Source organism: Oncorhynchus masou, unplaced genomic scaffold (genome assembly GCF_036934945.1).
Source record: "Oncorhynchus masou masou isolate Uvic2021 unplaced genomic scaffold, UVic_Omas_1.1 unplaced_scaffold_1088, whole genome shotgun sequence".
Classification (NCBI taxonomy): domain Eukaryota; kingdom Metazoa; phylum Chordata; class Actinopteri; order Salmoniformes; family Salmonidae; genus Oncorhynchus; species Oncorhynchus masou.
The window spans coordinates 51,675-72,500 of NW_027000596.1; the positions used below are offsets into that span (position 1 = coordinate 51,675).

A 20,826-nucleotide genomic window follows, 5' to 3' on the forward strand; every position below is an offset into this window, starting at 1 on the left:
TCCCCCATGTTTTATGAAGTGGAAATCATTGCCCAGAAGGTCTTTTCCAGCAGGCCCCCCCATGTTCTATGAAGTGGAAATCATTGCCCAGAAGGTCTTTTCCAGCTGGTCCCCCCATGTTTTATGAAGCGAAAATCATTGCCCAGAAGGTCTTTTCCAGCCGGTCCCCCCCATGTTTTATGAAGTGAAAATCATTGCCCAGAAGGTCTTTTCCAGCCGGTCCCCCCATGTTTTATGATGTGGAAATCATTGCCCAGAAGGTCTTTTCCAGCCGGTCCCCCCCATGTTTTATGGTTTGCCATAACTCTAACCGAAGTCTCACATTGCTTCACATTTAAGGGTTGTTCAATCGCCTATCCATTGGAATATCAGAATTAACGTGAGAAAATGTGGCCGGAAATCAAGGTACTTCCAGCCATAACCTCTTCTCTCCCTCTCCTTTCTCTCACACTGTTCATTCTCTGTGTGGCTATAGGTAGTGGTCTGATGGGGAACTCCTCTGCTTCCTTCATGGGTACGTTCCTGGCCAGCAGTCTGGGCTCGTCCTCACACCCCTCTCACCCCTCGCGGCCCCCCTCCTCACCCTCTTCACCCGGATCCTTCCGTGGTGGGCCCCACTCCAGCGCCTCTCAGATCTGGTTCCCTCACTCACACGAAGGTAAGAGAGAAACCCCACAGGAAAAACAATGGAATGAGTGACGCCTGACCACCGAGTTAGCATGATGTCATCAGGTATATTTAGCTCGCAGTCTTCTCAACGTGACGGGGGCCTTTAAGGGTCGACAGCCACATAACATATCCTCATGATACACACATCCAGGGGTTCTAGGTGGTTTCATTTTTCGATCGATTACTATTTTCAGCTAAATGTAAAGATGACTCAGCACTCTGCACTCTATGCTGCCATCATTATTAATGGACTTGTAAGAGAATCCCCTACTTGTCCTTCTCTCCCAGTCTATGAATTCTCAGGGCTCTATCTTGGGCCGACGTTAAGGCGGTGCTGGTGTCAAACACACGTTCGTTGGCAGTTTCCACCTGTTAAAGCCAGAGCTCTGCTATTTTCAAACTGTTGTGCAAAGGGTTGGTAATTGACCTGTCTTTTATCAGCTCTTTGTGCTCAGGTGGAAGGGGTGGAAATATTGTAGGTGTGTCCTTAAAAAGGTGATCCAAAGGGCTAATTTCAGGCAGCTCTCTTTTGGGGCCTTATCAACGGCTCCTGGGTTGTGTTCATTAGGCACCAAACGGAATGAAACATTCAGAAACGGAGTGGAACAGGGAGGTATTACCTAACCTGAACTAATTAAATAAGAAACACCCATTTTCATGTTCTCCTATAAACCGCTTTCAAAGGTTTTCCATTGTGTGGCCTAATGAACAACCTCAGGTCCTGGTTCTCAGCCGCGCGGTATGGAACGCCGTTCAGGTCTTTACGTGTCAGAAAGATACACGTCAAATACCACAGTTCTATTATACAATGTTGTGTGTGATGAATTTGCACGTGCAAGCCAAGCGCCACCACTACTATCAGTAGCATTGTCAAAGCTGTACAGAAAAATCTGCAAACAAGCAAACACCGGCAACGAACGATGTGTTTACAATACCGCCTTGGTAATAAGGCATTATTTGTTCGACCGCAACTTTTTGGTATTTAGCTAGAACCAGTACAACTTGTGGTTTTGCTGTGTTTTTGGGGAAGAACATTGTTTGCATCAAATCCATCAGCTAGCTAACATTTTTACGACCAGCACTGTCCAGAGCTCGAGGAAGGGCAGGTGGGCGAGACGACTTTACCAGCATCATAGCATACGTATCGATGAATCAGCAGTGTAGCCTAGTGGTTAGAGCATTGGACTAGTAACCGAAAGGTTGCAAGTTCAAATCCCCGAGCTGACAAGGTACAAAATCTGTCGTTCTGCCCATGAACAGGCAGTTAACCCACTGTTCCTAGGCCGCCATTGAAAATAAGAATTTGTTCTTAACTGACTTGCCTAGTAAAATAAAGGTAAAATAAAATAAAAAAATCGTTGGGACATATGGAATATGAGTGATAGTCTAGTCCATGTGTAATAACTACGTAAACAATGAATGAACTCGTTAAATGATTATGTGACCTGCAGTCCTATTCAGGTCCTGATTGGTCAACAAGCTTATGTGACACGTTAAATGACGGGTATCTTTTTTGCCACGTAAAGACCCAAACGGCGTTCCATAGTACGGAGCTGCAGCTTAACAGCGTGTAATCTCACTCTGACAGCATGTATTTTCAGCCTGGGTTGAGGTTCCAGTGGAGGACAGACGGCTTGTCATCCTTAAGAAATTAGCCCGGCTCCCACCCTTTTCTCTGGGCTCTGAAATAGGCCTCTGCCCCTCCCCTGGAGCATGTTTGGGGTGAAGCGCCATGCAGTGTTTTTTAGGATGGAGTGACGGGTCAATAGTTCAGCCAAAAAATGTTGCGGTATTCAAATTCACGTCAGCAAGAATGTCACTCAGCCCACTGAACAACACGCCAGTAAAGAGGTTGACAGACTGCAGGGTTGGGCTGTTCAGCTGTTGTGTCTCTGGTGCTTGTGGTGGTTCCCACCCTACCCAGGCTCTGACTGCCTCACCCGACCCGCCTAAACACAGCAGACTCAGGGTATGCCAAGCCCCAAGCATAGCCTCCTTGTTTAAAGGGATAGTTAACACAAAATACAACATTAGTTAGATGGTTCCTGGTGTACAGACTACTTCCAGAATAAGATAACATCTAACTGTTATTAACTTCTTGAAACTCCCCATCCCGGATCCGGGATCGTGACTAAAGCCTCAGGCTCATTAGCATAACGCAACGTTAACGATTTCTGAAAATCGCAAATAAAATTAAAATAATGCGTTTGCTCTCAAGCTTAGCCTTTTCTTAACAACACTGTCATCTCAGATTTTCAAAATATGCTTTTGAACCATAGAAATTGACTAATTTGTGTAAGAGTATGCAAAGCTAGCATAGCATTTTGTGTAGCATGTAGCTAACATTTTCACAAAAGCCAGATAACCAAATAAATAAAATCATTAACTTTGAAGAGCTTCGGATGTTTTCAATGAGGAGACTCTCAGTTACATAGCAAATGTGCAGTTTTTCAAAAAAATATTATTTGTGTAGGACAAATCGCTCCGTTTTGTTCACGTTTGGCTATGAAAAAACCCTGTATACAGTTATAGCCTGAAGCTCATTAGCATAATGTAACGTTAACGATTTCTGAAAATCGCAAATAAAATGAAAATAATGCATCTGCTCTCAAGCTTAGCCTTTTCTTAACAACACTGTCATCTCAGATTTTCAAAATATGCTTTTGAACCATAGAAATTGACTAATTTGTGTAAGAGTATGCAAAGCTAGCAATGCATTTTGAATAACATGTAGCACGCAACATTTTCACAAAAACCAGATAACCAAATAAATAAAATCATTTACCTTTGAAGAGCTTCTGATGTTTTCAATGAGAGACTCTCAGTTACACACCAAATGCGCAGTGTTTCCTGAAAGCGTCTGTGTGTAGGAGAAATCGTTCCGTTTTCTACATTGCGCCTGGCTACTGAAACGAACCGAAAATGCAGTCACCTACAACGTAAAACTTTTCCGGATTAACTACATAATATCGAAAACGAAACATGGCAAACGTTGTTTGGAATCAGTCCTCAAGGTGTTTTTTCACATATCTCTTCATTGACATGCAGTTCGTGGAAGCTTGCTTTACTCTCTGTATTGTTTGGAAAAATACTGGCAGGTGACTTTTGCGCACCAATTTCGGCGCAGGACACCGGGCGGACACGTGGTAAATGTGGTCTCTTATGGTCAATCTTCCAATGATCTGCCTACAAATACGTCACAATGCTGCAGACACCTTGGGAAACGACAGAAAGGGCAGACTCATTCCTCTTGCGTTCACAGCCATATAAGGAGATCATGACAAACAGAGCCTCAAAAATCCTTGTCATTTCCTGGATGCCATCTCATCTTGGTTTTGCCTGAAGCTCACGTTAAAGGGCACGCACAGAGAAGATCTTTGTATTTCTGGACACGTCAGAGTGTTTTCTTTCGAACAGTAGCAATTATATGCATAGTCGAGCATCTTTTTGTGACAAAATATCTTGTTTAAAACGGGAACGTTTTTCATCCAAAAATGAAATTGCGCCCCTAGAGTTCCAACAGGTTAAGGTGAACAACCCCTTTAAGAAGGAACTATCTAACTACCCACTGGGCACAGACATCAATTCAATATCTATTCCACGTTGGTTCAACGTAATAACATTAAAAGGGCATGGAAACAACGTTGATTCAACCAGTGTGCCAAGTGGGTAATGTTGTCATTAAGGTGAACTACCCCTTTAAGAAGGAACATTCTAACTAATGTTGTCATTAAGATGAACTACCCCTTTAAGAAGGAACAGTCTAACTAATGTTGTCATTAAGGTGAACTACCCCTTTAAGAAGGAACATTCTAACTAATGTTGTCATTAAGGTGAACTACCCCTTTAAGAAGGAACATTCTAACTATTGTTGTCATTAAGATGAACTACCCCTTTAAGACGAGGCCAGCTGTTGTGTCTTGGCCAGGGCAAGCCAGCGGGGAATGTGCTGCAGGATCTACATTGTGTTTGTGGTCACTGATAATCACTACTCTGGTCGTATGATGTGTAGCTGGGGCTGATGTTGTTTGATGCAGCTGTGGTTCTGTTTGTTGTTAATGGACACGCTGTTTTGGGGATGGGCGGCCCTTAGATGTTGCGGCCACAGAGAGTCATGCACTTATTCACTTCCCGCCATGGATTTATGGGATTTAAAGGGGCAATCAGCAGGTGCTACATCCATTTTGTGACTTATAAATGAATGATTTATACCCATTGATTCTTTAAGAATATATCTTATAATTGCCTCATGAGCTCAGTTTAACTGTTGTACCCCATCAGAAACCCAAACTATAAGCTTGTTTTACTCTAATGTTTGAAAACAAATAAAATGTCAACAAACACTGTATAGCCCCAAAACATGGTTAAACTATACGTTTGATATAACTGAAGGTCAATCCTTGCATCCGTAGTTTTGTCTATGAATATGAGAGTGGTTAAATGTCTCCAGCCCCATCCCTCAGCTTTTTACCTAACCAGGGGTGGAGAGTCCGCACTCTAGCTCATGCTTAGACGAATCCATGTTTAAGGTATTCACATGGGAGGCAGGCAACATGGTGTTAGTGGATGGAGTTACAGCCATCTCTCTGAAACAACATGGTGTTAGTGGATGGAGTTACAGCCATCTCTCTGAAACAACATGGTGTTAGTAGATGGAGTTACAGCCATCTCTCTGAAACAACATGGTGTTAGTGGATGGAGTTACAGCCATCTCTCTGAAACAACATGGTGTCAGTGGATGGAGTTACAGCCATCTCTCTGAAACAACATGGTGTTAGTGGATGGAGTTACAGCCATCTCTCTGAAACAACATGGTGTCAGTGGATGGAGTTACAGCCATCTCTCTGAAACAACATGGTGTTAGTGGATTGAGTTACAGCCATCTCTCTGAAACAACATGGTGTTAGTGGATGGAGTTACAGCCATCTCTCTGAAACAACATGGTGTTAGTGGATGGAGTTACAGCCATCTCTCTGAAACAACATGGTGTCAGTGGATGGAGTTACAGCCATCTCTCTGAAACAACATGGTGTCAGTGGATGGAGTTACAGCCATCTCTCTGAAACAACATGGTGTTAGTGGATTGAGTTACAGCCATCTCTCTGAAACAACATGGTGTCAGTGGATGGAGTTACAGCCATCTCTCTGAAACAACATGGTGTTAGTGGATGGAGTTACAGCCATCTCTCTGAAACAACATGGTGTTAGAGGATTGAGTTACAGCCATCTCTCTGAAACAACATGGTGTCAGTGGATTGAGTTACAGCTATCTCTCTGAAACAACATGGTGTTAGAGGATTGAGTTACAGCCATCTCTCTGAAACAACATGGAGGTACAGATGACAGGGAGAATGAGAGAACGATGGAACCAGAGAGATGAGCACTTACAGGTCATAGCGAATCTTCTCGTTCCTTCCTTCTACCCACAAAACACAAGTTAACGTATCTTTCGTTTTCAACTTTTAGCAATGGCTATCGAAGTCACGGGGAGATTTCTGAGCTGGAAAACAGAATAATATTAACAAGTCGGACGATTATAATGCCAAGTCCAATAAAAGTAATGGAGGTGGTAATGACTAGGATTATTACTCAGTTTGCAGTGGAGGCCATTAACCAGACTGCAGTTTAATTGTACATAATGCATTAAGATCCTGATTGAATCCAGACTGTTCATCAACCACATTCAGCTGCTCTGTCTTCAACATAATTGCATGTTGTCTTTTTACTGTTTTGCATTAAAAGCAACTCATCAAAATGATGAGCGGGAACAATTACCCAGGCTCCTTGCCTTCTCTCTACGGGTGTCGGCCTGTCGGCTGTATCCCACCAGCAGCAGCACAGAGCATACTGTGTGTGTGTGTGCGTGTGCGTGTGCGTGTGTGTGTTCGTGCATGAGATTGTGTGTGTATGTGTGAGCTGGTATTTGTTCTAAGATTCTCTTGTCTCTCCAGCTACATTTCTCTGGCGCACGGTCTCTTTGTCTCTCATGTTGCTGTGATTCTGACACATTTTCATATGGAGCTGGTCTGTTGTTCATTCCCTGGGAACCATATAGAGATGGTCTGGAGAGGAGGGCTGTTCGTAGGAACACAGTGAGAGGGAGAGGTGGAATAGGGGAGGAGCTGTTGGGATCTGGGTGTAAAGATATATAAATATACAAAAGTATGTCTACACCCCTTCAAAAAAGTGGATTTGGCTATTTCAGCCACACCTGTTGACGACAGGTGTATAAACTTGAGCACACAGCCATGCAATCTCCATAGACAAACTTTGGCAACAGAATGGAAGAGGGGCTCAGTAACTCTCAACATGGCACCGTCATAGGATGCCACCTTTCCAACAAGTCAGTTCATCAAATGTTTGCCCTGCTAGAGCTGCCCCGGTGAGCTCTATGTGCTGTTATTGTGACGTGGAAGCGTCTCAGATCAACAACGGCTCAATCGAGAAGTGGTAAGCCACATAAGCTCACAGAACAAGACCCCTGAGTAGTGAAGCACGTTGCGCGTCAAAATCGTCTGTCCTCAGTTCAAAGCTGCCTCTGGAAGCAACATGAGCACAATAACTGTTGTTGGGAGCTTCACAAAATGGATTTCCATGGCCGAGCAGTCGCACACAAGCCTAAGATCATCATACACAATGCCAAGCGTCGGATGGAGTGGTGTAAAGCTCGCCGCCATTGGATTCTGGAGCAGTGGAAACGTGTTCTCTGGAGTGATGAATCACGCTTCACCATCTGGCAGTCCGACGGATGAATCTGGGTTTGGTGGATGCCAGGAGAACACTACCTGCCCCAATGCATTTTGCGAACTGTAAAGTTTGATCAAAATCAAATCAAAGTTATTTATATAGCCCTTCGTACATCAGCTGATATCTCAAAGTGCTGTACAGAAACCCAGCCTAAAACCCCAAATAGCAAGCAATGCAGGTGTAGAAGCCCCGGTGGCTAGGAAAAATTCCCTAGAAAGACCAAAACCTTGGAAGAAACCTAGAGAGGAACCAGGCTATGTGGGCTGGCAGTCCTCTTCTGGCTGTGCCGGGTGGAGATTATAACAGAACATGGCCAAGATGTTCAAATGTTCATAAATGACCAGCATGGTCAAATAATAATAATCACAGGAGGAACAGTTGAAACTGGAGCAGCAGCACGGCCAGGTGGACTGGGGACAGCAAGGAGTCATCATGTCAGGTAGTACTGAGGCATGGTCCTAGGGCTTAGGTCCTCCGAGAGAGAGAAAGAAAGAGAGAATTAGAGAGAGCATACTTAAATTCATACAGGACACCGGATAGGACAGGAGAAGTACTCCAGATATAACAAACTAACCCTAGCTCCCCGACACATAAACGTCTGCAGCATAAATACTGGAGGCTGAGACAGGAGGGTTCAGGAGACACTGTGGCCCCATCCGATGACACCCCCGGACAGGGCCAAACAGGAAGGATATAACCCCACTCACTTTGCCAAAGCACAGCCCCCACACCACTAGAGGGATGTCTCTTTTGATGGAGGATGAATAATGGTCTGCGGCTGTTATTCAAGACCCCTTGACTTTTTCCACATTTAATTACGTTACAGCCTTTTCTGAAATTGATTAAATTAATGTTTGTCATCAATCTATACACGATACTCCATAATGACAAAGCAAAAATAGGTTTTTAGTTTTTTTTTCACAAATGTATTAAAAATAAAAGCAGAAATACCTTCATGAACATAAGTATTCAGACCTTTGCTTGAAGACCCAGGTTAATTCTGTTTTCATTGATCATCCCTGACATGTTTCTACAACTTGATTGGAGTCCACCTGTGGTAAATTCTATTGATTGGGACATGATTTGGAAATGCATACACCGGTCTATATTAGGTCACACTGTTAACAGTGCATGTCAAAGCAGAAACCAAGCAATGAGGTGGAAGGAATTGTCCGTAGAGCTCCGAGACAGGATTCTGTCGAGGCACAGATCTGGGGAAGGGCATCAAAAAATACCTGCAGCATTGAAGGTCCCCAAGAACACAGTGGCCTCCATCATTCTTAAATGGAAGAAGTTTGGAGACGCCGTCCGGCCACACTGAGCAATCAGGGGAGAAGGGCCTTGGTCAGGTAGGTAACCAAGAACACAATGGTTACTCTGACAGAGTTCCAGAGTTCCTCTGTGGAGATGGGAGAACCTTCCAGAAGGACATACATCTCTACAACACTCCACCAATCAGGCCTTTGTGGTAGAGTGGTCAGACGGAAGCCACTCCTCAGTAAAAGGCACATGACAGCCCACTTGGAGTTTGCCAAAAGGCACTTAAGGACTCTCAGACCATGATAAACAAGATTCTCTGTTCTGATTAAACCAAGATTGAACTCTTTGGCCTGAATGCCAAGCATCATGGCTGGAGAAAACCTTGCATCATCTCTATGGTGAAGCATGGTAGTGGCAGCATCATGCTGTGGGGATGTTTTTCAGCGGCAGGGACTGGGTGACTAGTCAGGATTGAGGGAAAGATGAATGGAGAAAAGTACAGAGAGATCCTAGATGAAAACCTGCTCCAGAGCGCTCAGTACCTCAGACTGGGGCAAAGCTTCACTTTCCAACAGGACAGTGACCCTAAACACACAGCCAAGATAAGTCTCTGAATGTCCTTGAATGGCCCAGCCAGAGCCCTGACTTAAACCCGAAATAACATCTCTGGAGAAACCTGAAAATAGCTGTGTAGCGATGCTCCTCATCCAACCTGACAGAGCTTGAGAGGATCTACATGGGAGAAATGGGAGAAACTCCCCAAATACAGGTGTGCCAAGATTGTAGCGACATACCCAAGAAGACTGTAGGCTGTACTCGCTGCCAAAGGTGCTTCAACAAAGTACTGAGTAAAGTGTCTGAATAGTTATGTAAATGTAATATTTCAGTTTTTACTTTTTGTTATATTTGCAAAAATTCTACAGACCTGTTTCTGCTTTGTCATTTTGGGGTATTGTGTGTAGATGTAGGAGGGGAAAAACAATTTAAACCATTTTAGAATAAGGCTGTAATGTAACAAAATGTGGAAAACGTCAAGAGGTCAGAATACTTTCCATGGTGCTTGCCTACGGAGCTGTGAGGGGAACGGCACCGCAGTACCTCCAGGCTCTGATCAGGCCCTACACCCAAGCAAGGGCACTGCGTTCATCCACCTCTGGCCTGCTCGCCTCCCTACCATTGAGGAAGTACAGTTCCCGCTCAGCCCAGTCAAAACTGTTCGCTGCTCTGGCCCCCCAATGGTGGAACAAACTCCCTCACGACGCCAGGACAGCGGAGTCAATCACCACCTTCCGGAGACACCTGAAACCCCACCTCTTCAAGGAATACCTAGGATAGGATAAGTAATCCTTCTCACCACCCCCCCTTAATGACTTAGATGCACTATTGTAAAGTGGCTGTTCCACTGGATGTCAGAAGGTGAATTCACCAATTTGTAAGTCGCTCTGGATAAGAGCGTCTGCTAAATGACTTAAATGTAAATGTAAATGTAATGTAAATGAATGCACTGTATATACACTACCGTTCAAAAGTTTGGGGTCGCTTAGAAATGTCCTTGTTTTTGAAAGAAAAGCAAAAAATTTTGTCCATTAAAATAACATAAAATTGATCAGAAATACAGTGTAGACATTGTTAATGTTGTAAATGACTATTGTAGCTAGATTTTTTTTTCTCAAGCTAGAAACTCTAATGCACGTGTCCTCTTGCTCAGTTGTGCACCGGGGCCTCCGACTCCTCTTTCTATTCTGGTTAGAGCCAGTTTGCGTTGTTATGTGAAGTAAGTGGTACACAGCGTTGTATGAGATCTTCAGTTTCTTGGCAATTTCTCGCATTGAATAGCCTTCATTTCTCAGAACAAGAATGGACTGACAAGTTTCAGAAGAAAGGTCTTTGTTTCTGGCCATTTTGATCCTGTAATCGAACCCACAAATGCTGATGCTCCAGACACTCAACTAGTCTAAAGAAGGCCAGTTTTATTGCTTCTTTAATTAGCACAACAGTTTTTAGCTGTGCTAATGTAATTGCAAAAGGGTTTTCTAATGATCAATTAGACTTTTAAAATGATACACTTGAATTAGCTAACATAACGTGCCATTGGAACACAGGAGTGATGGTTGCTGATAATGGGCCTCTGTACGTCTATGTAGATATTCCATAAAAAATCTGCCAAGACCTCAGAAAAAATAATTGTAGACCTCCACAAGTCTGGTTCATCATTGGGAGCAATTTCCAAATGCCTGAAGGCACCACGTTCATCTGTACAAACAATAGTACGCAAGGACCTTTTGCTGGAGAAAACAGGTACAAAAGTATCTATATCCACAGTAAAACGAGTCCTATATCGTCATAACCTGAAAGGCCACTCAGCAAGGAAGAAGCCACAGCTCCAAAACCGCAATAAAAAAGCCAGACTACGTTTTGCAACTGCACATGGGGATAAAGATCGTACTTTTTGGAGAAATGTCCTCTGGTCTGATGAAACAAAAATAGAACTGTTTGGCCATAATGACCATCGTTATGTTTGGAGGTGAAAGGGTGAAGCTTGCAAGCCAAAGAACACCATCCCAAAAGTGAAGCATGGGGGTGGCAGCGTCATGTTGTGGGGGTGCTTTGCTGCAGGAGGGACTGGTGCACTTCACAAAATAAATGGCATCATGAGGTAGGAAAATTATGTGGATATATTGGAGCAACATCTCAAGACATCAGTTAAAGCTTGGTCGCAAATGGGTCTTCCAAATGGACAATGACCCCAAGCATACTTCCAAAGTTGTGGCAAAATGGCCAAAGGACAGCAAAGTCAAGGTATTGGAGTGGCCATCACAAAGCCCTGACCTCAATCTGAAAAAGCGTGTGCGAGCAAGGAGGCCTACAAACCTGACTCAATTACACCAGCTCTGTCAGGAGGAATGGGACAACATTCACCCAACTTATTGTGGGAAGCTTGTGGAAGGCTACCCGAAACGTTTGACCCAAATTAAACAATTTAAAGGCAATGCTACCAAATACTAATTGAGTGTATGTAAACTTCTGACCCACTGGGAATGTGATGAAAGAAATAAAAGCTGAAATAAATCATTCTCTCTACTATTATTCTGACATTTCACATTCTTAAAATAAAGTGATGATCCTAACTGACCTAAGACGGGGAGTTTTTAACTTAAATGTCAGGAAAAATGTTGTATTTGGCTAAGGTGTATGTAAACTTCCGACTATATATATATATATATATATATAGAGAGAGAGAGAGAGAGAGAGAGTACGTGTGAGAGAGAGAGTGTGTGTGAGAGAGAATGAGAGAGTGAGAGTAAGTGCTTCGATAAATTAGTTCCACGTGGCTAAACGGATTATGTCCATTGAGGTTTTGAATGTTTTTTTCTCTCGTTCACTTCAAACCTCTGAAAATCACACTGAGACCCAGAAATAAAAAGGGGAAATATGGAAAACAAGACAAGAAGGAAACCCTTATTTGCCCTTTGCCAGCTGGCCTCTGTCCAAATTACTGCTTGAGTTGTGCCAAACACAACGACAGCCTCATACTGTATCTCTGTCCACACACACGCACGCACACACACACACACACACACACACACACCCACACACACATATGCATGCATGCACGTGCACACACACAGATGCACACACACACAGATGCACACACACACACACACACAAATGCATGAATCCATGTGCACACACACACTATAGCACACACAGTAGCTATAGCCTTTCCTTATTTTGTTTCAGCTCTCTCTCTCTTTTTTCTCCCTCTCTCTCTTTCTCTCCTTTTCTCTTTCTCTCACTCCCTCTCTTTCTCTCCTTTTCTCTCTCCCCCCTCCCTCTCTTTCTCTCCTTTTCTCTCCCCCCTCCCTCTCTTTCTCTCCTTTTCTCTCCCCCCCCTCTCTTTCTCTCCTTTTCTCTCTCCTTTCTCTCCTTTTCTCTCCCCCTCCCTCTCTTTCTCTCCTTTTCTCTCCCCCTCCCTCTCTTTCTCTCCTTTTCTCTCTCCCCCTCCCTCTCCCCTTTTCTCTCTCCCCCTCCCTCTCTTTCTTTCTCCCCTTTTCTCTCTCCCCCTCCCTCTCTTTCTCTCCTTTTCTCTCTCCCCCTCCCTCTCTTTCTCTCCTTTTCTCTCTCCCCCTCCCTCTCTTTATCTCTGAGCGTGTGCATCCTTTCCTTTAGCAAGCCTGAAGAGAAGAGATCCACAACTGTTCTGCACACTGCCCCTCCTCTCTCAAGCATCTCTCCTCTCCTCTCTCTCGGTGTCTCGATCACTCTGTCACTTTTTCTCAATTAGTGCACCTGACAGACAGCTCTGTCTGCCCCTCCTCTCTCTCTCCCTCTCTCTCTCTCTCCTCCCCCTCTCTCTCTGAAATCTTACAACATGTTCCATGGGGCTGTATACAGTTGTACATGTATGTTTTGTGAAAGTGAAAAGCAAACCCCCTATCTACAGTAAGTGAATGAGTGTCTGTGTGTGTGAGATGTTGTAGACTGTAGGCCATACGTTTCGTCAGGCCAACCAAACCACTCAGAATGAAGCTCTACTGGACTGGTCACCCATCCACCATAGTTGTTGCTGAAGCAGCACAGTGCGGTTCAGGTGGGCACCATAGTGTGAGAAGGCTAACAGACCTCTTCCTCTGATTCACTGGGATTATTACTCCTCTGCCTGTATGTGCTGTTGCAGTTTTTTTACAATCACTTTGGCACTAATTTGGGAAAACTTGATGTCATTTTTCAAAACTCACAACCACTGATCAAAATGCACATTTTTCAAAACTCTAACACTTTTTTCCAGTTGCTTGGATACAATACACATAAAGCTAAGATAATTGAACTAAAATCACCTGTTCAAAATTACACAACTAAACATCAAAGTATTACCATTTCAAAATGCAATTCACACATTACATCTGCGATGACTGTCTATTCATTTCATTACAATGATCTAACTATCAATTGATACAACTGCTCAAAATGATAAGTAACTGTTGCGTTACTCTTAATGCATAGTTTTATGGAAACTGACGAACAATATTCCATGTTGAGATCATGAACGTTTCAGGATAACGAGGTCCAATGACACCAATGACCGTGGAACATGAACCGACTGGACTACATTATCTATGGATGTAATATTTCATACATCACTCTTTATCAGACACTGTTTCTATGGTCCCATGTACCACTTTTCCAGACCATGTTTTCATATTTGACTGTGCACTCACCGGCCACTTTATTAGGTACACCCATCTAGTACTGCGTAGGACCCCCTTTTGCCTTCACAACAGCCTGAATTATTCACTGTGTTGTACGTTAACTTCTCTGGGATATAACGGTAGCGTCCCCCATAAAAGTATTATACACCATTTTAAAGATAAACTTCTCGTTAATCCAGCCACAGTGTCTGATTTCAAAAGCACACGTTGTGATTACGTTAGGTCAGCACCGAGCCACAGAAAAACATACAGCCATTTTCCAAAGAAGGAGAGGTGTCACAAAAGTCAGAAATAGCATTATAAATATTCACTTACCTTTGATGATCTTCATCAAAATGCACTCCCAGGAATCCCAGTTCCACAATAAATGTTTGTTTTGTTCGATAAAGTCCATCATTTATGTCCAAATACCTCCTTTTTGTTCGCACGTTTAGTTCACAAATCCAAATTCACAAGGCGCGGCCACTTAGTCCAGATGAAAAGTCAAAAAAGTTCTATTACAGTTCGTAGAAACATGTCAAACGATGTAGAGAATCAATCTTTAGGATGTTTTTATCATAAATCTTCAATAATGTTTCAACCGGAGAATTCCTTTGTCTTTAGAAATGAAAAGGAATGAAGCTCACTCTCACGGCTGCGCGCGTGACTTAGCTCATGGCATTCTGCCAGACACCTGGTTGAAACAGCTCTTATTCGCTCCCACATTTACATTACATTTAAGTAATTTAGCAGACGCTCTTATCCAGAGCGACTTACAAATTGGTGTATTCACCTTCTGACATCAGTGGAACAGCCACTTTACAATAGTGCATCTAAATCATTTAAGGGGGGGGTGAGAAGGATTGCTTTATCCTATCCTAGGTATTCCTTGAAGAGGTGGGGTTTCAGGTGTCTCCGGAAGGTGGTGATTGACTCCGCTGTCCTGGCGTCGTGAGGGAGTTTGTTCCACCATTGGGGGGCCAGAGCAGCAAACAGTTTTGACTGGGCTGAGCGGGAACTGTACTTCCTCAGTGGTAGGGAGGCGAGCAGGCCAGAGGTGGATGAACGCAGTGCCCTTGTTTGGGTGTAGGGCCTGATCAGAGCCTGGAGGTACTGCGGTGCCGTTCCCCTCACAGCTCCGTAGGCAAGCACCATGGTCTTGTAGCGGATGCGAGCTTCAACTGGAAGCCAGTGGAGAGAGCGGAGGAGCGGGGTGACGTGAGAGAACTTGGGAAGGTTGAACACCAGACGGGCTGCGGCGTTCTGGATGAGTTGTAGGGGTTTAATGGCACAGGCAGGGAGCCCAGCCAACAGCGAGTTGCAGTAATCCAGACGGGAGATGACAAGTGCCTGGATTAGGACCTGCGCCGCTTCCTGTGTGAGGCAGGGTCGTACTCTGCGGATGTTGTAGAGCATGAACCTACAGGAAGGGGCCACCGCCTTGATGTTAGTTGAGAACGACAGGGTGTTGTCCAGGATCACGCCAAGGTTCTTAGCGCTCTGGGAGGAGGACACAATGGAGTTGTCAACCGTGATGGCGAGATCATGGAACGGGCAGTCCTTCCCCGGGAGGAAGAGCAGCTCCGTCTTGCCGAGGTTCAGCTTGAGGTGGTGATCCGTCATCCACACTGATATGTCTGCCGGACATGCAGAGATGCGATTCGCCACCTGGTCATCAGAAGGGGAAAGGATAAGATTAATTGTGTGTCGTCTGCATAGCAATGATAGGAGAGACCATGTGAGGTTATGACAGAGCCAAGTGACTTGGTGTACAGCGAGAAAAGGAGAGGGCCTAGAACAGAGCCCTGGGGGACACCAGTGGTGAGAGCGCGTGGCGAGGAGACAGATTCTCGCCACACCACCTGGTAGGAGCGACCTGTCAGGTAGGACGCAATCCAAGCGTGGGCCGCACCGGAGATGCCCAACTCGGAGAGGGTGGAGAGGAGGATCTGATGGTTCACAGTGTCGAAGGCAGCCGATAGGTCTAGAAGGATGAGAGCAGAGGAGAGAGAGTTAGCTTTAGCAGTGCGGAGCGCCTCCGTGATACAGAGAAGAGCAGTCTCAGTTGAATGACTAGTCTTGAAACCTGACTGATTTGGATCAAGAAGGTCATTCTGAGAGAGATAGCGGGATAGCTGGCCAAGGACGGCACGTTCAAGAGTTTTGGAGAGAAAAGAAAGAAGGGATACTGGTCTGTAGTTGTTGACATCGGAGGGATCGAGTGTAGGTTTTTTCAGAAGGGGTGCAACTCTCGCTCTCTTGAAGACGGAAGGGACGTAGCCAGCGGTCAGGGATGAGTTGATGAGCGAGGTGAGGTAAGGGAGAAGGTCTCCGGAAATGGTCTGGAGAAGAGAGGAGGGGATAGGGTCAAGCGGGCAGGTTGTTGGGTGGCCGGCCGTCACAAGAAGCGAGATTTCATCTGGAGAGAGAGGGGAGAAAGAGGTCAGAGCACAGGGTAGGGCAGTGTGAGCAGAACCAGCGGTGTCGTTTGACTTAGCAAACGAGGATCGGATGTCGTCGACCTTCTTTTCAAAATGGTTGACGAAGTCATCTGCAGAGAGGGAGGAGGGGGGGAGGGGGAGGAGGATTCAGGAGGGAGGAGAAGGTGGCAAAGAGCTTCCTAGGGTTAGAGGCAGATGCTTGGAATTTAGAGTGGAAGAAAGTGGCTTTAGCAGCAGAGACAGAGGAGGAAAATGTAGAGAGGAGGGAGTGAAAGGATGCCAGGTCCGCAGGGAGGCGAGTTTTCCTCCATTTCCGCTCGGCTGCCCGGAGCACTGTTCTGTGAGCTCGCAATGAGTCGTCGAGCCACGGAGCGGGAGGGGAGGACCGAGCCGGCCTGGAGGATAGGGGACATAGAGAGTCAAAGGATGAAGAAAGGGAAGAGAGGAGGGTTGAGGAGGCAGAATCAGGAGATAGGTTGGAGAAGGTATGAGCAGAGGGAAGAGATGATAGGATGGAAGAGGAGAGAGTAGCGGGGGAGAGAGAGCGAAGGTTGGGACGGCGCGATACCATCCGAGTAGGGGCAGTGTGGGAAGTGTTGGATGAGAGCGAGAGGGAAAAGGATACAAGGTAGTGGTCGGAGACTTGGAGGGGAGTTGCAATGAGGTTAGTGGAAGAACAGCATCTAGTAAAGATGAGGTCGAGCGTATTGCCTGCCTTGTGAGTAGGGGGAAGGTGAGAGGGTGAGGTCAAAAGAGGAGAGGAGTGGAAAGAAGGAGGCAGAGAGGAATGAGTCAAAGGTAGACGTGGGGAGGTTAAAGTCGCCCAGGACTGTGAGAGGTGAGCCGTCCTCAGGAAAGGAGCTTATCAAGGCATCAAGCTCATTGATGAACTCTCCGAGGGAACCTGGAGGGTGATAAATGATAAGGATGTTAAGCTTGAAAGGGCTGGTAACTGTGACAGCATGGAATTCAAAGGAGGCGATAGACAGATGGGTAAGGGGAGAAAGAGAGAATGACCACTTGGGAGAGATGAGGATCCCGGTGCCACCACCCCGCTGACCAGAAGCTCTCGGGGTGTGCGAGAACACGTGGGCGGACGAAGAGAGAGCAGTAGGAGTAGCAGTGTTGTCTGTGGTGATCCATGTTTCCGTCAGTGCCAAGAAGTCGAGGGACTGGAGGGAGGCATAGGCTGAGATGAACTCTGCCTTGTTGGCCGCAGATCGGCAGTTCCAGAGGCTACCGGAGACCTGGAACTCCACGTGGGTCGTGCGCGCTGGGACCACCAGATTAGGGTGGCCGCGGCCACGCGGTGTGGAGCGTTTGTATGGTCTGTGCAGAGAGGAGAGAACAGGGATAGATAGACACATAGTTGACAGGCTACAGAAGAGGCTACGCTAATGCAAAGGAGATTGGAATGACAAGTGGACTACACTTATCGAATGTTCAGAATGTTAAGCTTACGTAGCAAGAATCTTATTGACTAAAATGATTGAAATGATACAGTACTGCTGGAGTAGGCTAGCTGGCAGTGGCTACGTTGTTGACACTACACTAATCAAGTCGTTCCGTCGAGTGTAATAGTTTCTACAGTGCTGCTATTCGGGGGCTAGCTGGCTAGCTAGCAGTGTTGATTACGTAACGTTACGTTAAAAGAACGACAATAGCTGGCTAGCTAACCTAGAAAATCGCTCCAGACTACACAATTGTCTTAGATACAAAGATGGCTATGTAGCTAGCTAGCTACGATCAAACAAATCAAACCGTTGTACTGTAATGAAGTGAAATGAAAATGTGATACTACCTGTGGAGCGAGGCGGAATGTTGACCGGGTTGTTGAAGTTCAAATCGGAAGACGTTGGCTAGCTGTTGGCTAGCTAGCTAGCAGTAACTCCTACGTTAAGGACGACAAGTAGCTGGCTAGCTAACCTCAGTAAATTAAGATAATCACTCTAAGTCTACACACTCTAAACTACACAATTACCTTGGATACGAAGACAGCAAAGACAACTATGTAGCTAGCTAACACTACACTAATCGAGTCGTTGAGTGTAATAGTTTCTACAGTGCTAGTGGACGTTAGCTAGCTGCTGGGCAGATAGCAGTGTAGACTACGTTAGGACGACGAAATACGATAATTACGCAATTATCTTTGATACAAAGACGGCTATGTAGCTAGCTAAGAAGAAATTGCTAAGATTAGACAAATCAAACCGTTGTACTATAATGAAATGTAATGAAAAGTTATACTACCTGCGGACCGAAGTGTAGATGCGACCGCTCGCTCCAACCCGGAGCCTGAAACAACGTTCTAAAGACTGTTGACATCTAGTGGAAGCCTTAGGAAGTGTAATACCCCATAGACACTGTATATTGGATAGGCGATGACTTGAAAAACTACAAACCTCAGATTTCCTACTTCCTGGTTGGATTTTTGCCTGCCATATGAGTTCCGTTATACTCACAGACATCATTCAAACAGTTTTAGAAAAACTTCATAGTGTTATCTATCCAAATTTACTAATTATATTCATATTCTACCTTTTGGGCCTGAGTAGCAGGCAGTTTACTCTGGGCACCTTATTATCCAAGCTACTCAATACTGCCCCCCAGTTCCAAAGAAGTTAAGAGATGCCCTTCTGCACACCACTGTTTTAAACAGCTGTTATTTGAGCGTTTGTGGCCTTTCTGTTAGCTTGAATGAGTCTGGACATTCTCCTCTGACCTCTCTCATTAACAAGGTGTTTTTGCCCACAGAACTGCCGCTCACTGAATGTGTTTTGTTTATCGCACCATTCTCTGTAAACTCTAGAGACTGTAGTGCATAACAATCTCAGGAGGCAGCTGTTTCTGAGATGCTGGAATCACCATGTGTGACATCAACAATCATACCACGGTCAAAGTTGCTTAGATTACGCATCTTGCCCGTTCTAATGTTTGGTCAAACAACATCTAAAGATATCTACTCTATATAGTCTATATATTGAGTTGCAGGCAGCCACATGATTCGCTGTTCGAATGTAACCATCCTTGATGAGCTAAATCAGGTCTGTAGAGCTGATGGTATGACCTATGTCATTGTGTGGGATAATGTCAGGTTCCACCATGCTCAAATGGTGCAAGCATGGTTTCAGGCCCATCCACAATTTACCACCCTGTACCTACCACCATACTCTTCTTTCCTAAAACCCAAGTAAGGAATTTTTCTCCACATGGAGGTGGAAGCTATATGATAGGCGCCCTCACGAACAAGCCACCCTTCTCCAGGCCAGGTGAGGAACACTGCAGTGATGTTTTACAGTAAGCCAGGTGAGGAACACTGCAATGATGTTTTACAGTAAGCCAGATGAGGAACACTGCAGTGATGTTTTACAGTAAGTCAGGTGAGGGACACTGCAGTGATATTTTACAGTAAGCCAGGTGAGGAACACTGCAGTGATGTTTTACAGTAAGCCAGGTGAGGAACACTGCAGTGATGTTTTACAGTAAGCCAGGTGAGGAACACTGCAGGTGATGTTTTACAGTAAGCCAGGTGAGGAACACTGCAGTGATGTTTTACAGTAAGCCAGGTGAGGAACACTGCAGTGATGTTTTACAGTAAGCCAGGTGAGGAACACTGCAGTGATGTTTTACAGTAAGCCAGGTGAGGAACACTGCAGGTGATGTTTTACATTAAGCCAGGTGAGGAACACTGCAGTGATGTTTTACAGTAAGCCAGGTGAGGAACACGGCAGTGATGTTTTACAGTAAGCCAGGTGAGGAACACTACAGTTGACCTTTAACTGTTTTTTATTTTTTTGTAGCTAATTATTTTTGCTTTGATTCAAGGAAACCTATGTTGTGATTTTATTGTATTTCATCAATAAATTTCATATTTTGTTCAATGATTCCACTGTGTCTGTAGTATTCTCTCTACTAGTCCTTGTACAGTGATCTAAATGAATGGTCCTATGGTATTTCATGATAAATTAGTTATTTGAACCAATGATTCTGCAAGTGCAAGGTTTCTTTAATGATATGAATGCACAATGCAATGTTTTAAACATTGGCCAGTCTGTGTTAGAAGTGGAGACCGTTTTGAGTTTTGTGTCTAGAGTTTTGAAAAAGGAGCTCAAGGTTCTGAAATTAGTGCCAAAGTGATTGTTAGAAACTGTAAATAAACAGCTCTTCTTTGTCCTTTGTGTGTGTGTGTGTGTGTGTGTGTGTGTGTGTGTGTGTGTGTGTGTGTGTGTGTGTGTGTGTGTGTGTGTGTGTGTGTGTGTGTGTGTGTGTGTGCGGGTGTGTGCGGGGGTGTGTGTGTGTGTGTGTGTGTGTGTCTTACGCTGCAGCTATGGACGTTCTATTGTTCTATAATTCTCTGCTACTGCTCCCACTGTGGAGAGGACATGTGCTGCACTCTCCGCTGTCATTCACTCACACACGCCCTGTGTGTGTGTATGCATGTGTTTGAGTCTGTGTCTGTGCGCCTGTGTTTATGCATGTGTGTGTGTGTGTGTGTGTGTGTGTGCGTCAGCAGTCTGCGT

At 45.0% G+C, this 20,826-nt stretch overlaps 1 pseudogene; it reads left to right on the forward strand.

Annotated features, from left to right (window-relative positions):
• Positions 1 to 475: 475 nt before the first annotated feature.
• LOC135529085 (BAH and coiled-coil domain-containing protein 1-like) overlaps positions 476 to 20,826 on the forward strand; it is a 42,942-nt pseudogene continuing 22,591 nt past the window's right edge.